Source organism: Phyllostomus discolor, chromosome 11 (genome assembly GCF_004126475.2).
Source record: "Phyllostomus discolor isolate MPI-MPIP mPhyDis1 chromosome 11, mPhyDis1.pri.v3, whole genome shotgun sequence".
Classification (NCBI taxonomy): Eukaryota; Metazoa; Chordata; class Mammalia; order Chiroptera; family Phyllostomidae; genus Phyllostomus; species Phyllostomus discolor.
Genome location: NC_040913.2, coordinates 39,983,932 through 39,985,903, shown reverse-complemented (window position 1 = coordinate 39,985,903; position 1,972 = coordinate 39,983,932). Strand labels below are relative to the sequence as shown.

General features: G+C 36.3%; 1 pseudogene; it reads left to right on the top strand.

Annotated features, from left to right (window-relative positions):
* Positions 1-347: 347 nt before the first annotated feature.
* Positions 348-434, top strand: LOC114509053 (annotated as a pseudogene).
* The last annotated feature ends 1,538 nt before the right edge of the window (positions 435-1,972 follow it).

Sequence of the window (1,972 nt, the reverse complement as noted above, 5' to 3'; positions counted from 1 at the left end):
ACCTTTAAAAAGAATGTATATTTTGCTACTTTTGGGTGCAATGTTCTGTAAATATCAATTAAGTCTATTTGACCCAGAGTGTCATACAATGCCATAATATTCTTGTTGATTCTTTGAAAGATCTATCCATTGTTCACAGTGAGTTGTTAAAATCCCCTGTGATGGCTGTAGTGCTATTGATCTCTTTCTTGAAGTTTTTCAATATTTTTCTTATATTTTTGGGTGCTCCTACGTTGGGTTCATATATGTGTAAAAGGGTTATATCCTTTTGTTGGATTAATCCCTTAAGTATTATGTAGTGACCTCCTTCATCTCTTGTTATGGCTTTTGCTTAGAAATCTTTTTTGAAGACTATACTTTCAGGGGTCATTTCTATAGTTCATTACTAGAAGTCTATTTTGTCCAATGTAACTATTGTTACCTCAGCTTCTTGCTTCATGTCAATTTGCTTGAAATATGTTTTCCCACTCCCTCACTTTCAGCCTATGTGGATCTTCTGTTCTGAGGTGGGTCTTTTGTAGGCAGCATATATGCAGGTAGTATTTTCTTATCCTGCAGCTAAACTATGTCTTTTGATTAGAAATTTTCCATTTACATTTAAGTTTAATATTGATAGGTATTTATTTATTGCCATTTCCCCCTTTGTACCTGTAATCCTCTCTCTCTCTCTTTTTCTTCAGTTTCTTAAAGCAATCCCTTTTACATCTCTCACAATGCTGGCTTGGTGAAGACGTACTCTTTTAGTCCTTTTTCTTGTTTGTTTGTGAAGTTCCTTATTTAATCTTCTATTTTAAATAAAAGCCTTGCTAGGTAGAGTAGTCTTGGTTGCAGGCCTTTTTGAACATTACTTGGAATATTTCATTCCATTTCCTTCTGGCTTGTAGGGTTTCTGTTGAGGAATCATCTGACAACCTTACTGTCACTCCCTTTTATTTTATGAACTGTTTTTCCCTTGCTGCTGTAAGATTCTCTCTTTGCCTTTAAATTTTGCTGTTTTAATTATGATGTGTCTTGGAGTGGGCCTCTTTGGGTTCATCTTGATTGGGACCCTATGTGCTCCCTAAGCTTGCATGAATTTTTCCCTAACCAAATTAGGGAAGTTTTCTGTCATTACTTTTTCAAACAGCTTTTCTCTATCCCTTGCTCCATTTCCTATTTTTCTAGTATACTATTTGATGTGAATATTATTATGTTTCATGTTGTCCTGCAGCTACCTTAAACTGTGTTCATTCTTTTTTAGTCTTTTTTTTTTTTTTTACTCAGATTGGGTGTTTTTTTCTACCTTGTCTTCCAACTTGCTGATTTGATCCTCTGCTTGATCTTGTCCATTTTTACTCCTCCTAATGTATTCTTCATTTCAGATATTGTTTTCTTCATTTGTTACTGGCTCTTACTCACAGTTTCTGTGTCCTCTTTCATGCTGATGTAGTTTCCACTGTGTTTCTTGTATCTCCCATAAAGTTCCTTGCAGCTCTCACTGAGTTTCTTGACCATCGTTATAGCCATTATTTTGAACACTGTGTCTGATAGATTGCTTGCTCTAATTTCATTTAGCACTCTTTCTGGGGATTCCTCCCTTCTTTTTGATTGGTGGTTGTTTCTTTGTCTTCCCATTTTAGGTGACTCTTTTTCATTTGTTTCTGGATTATTAGACTCTTCTGTTTTGACTCCAACTTTGTGTGGTGGACTTCTATGGTAGGAGACCTATGGGATTCATTGATACAGTCTCCTTTGTCTCCTGAGCTGGATGCTCTTGGAATGCCCTTTATGCTGTTGATGTAAGCTCTCTTATTATAATTGGGTTTTGGTTGTTGGGTCATTTTTTGGTGGGTTCTTCCCTATGGGTGGCTGACACACAGTCACACTGCCCACAACATCTAATATGCTGTTGTACAGATGTGGATGGTGAAAAGCATCCCTGTACTCTTTGACTCCGAAAATTCATATCAGCTAAGATTCCAATAATTGTTCA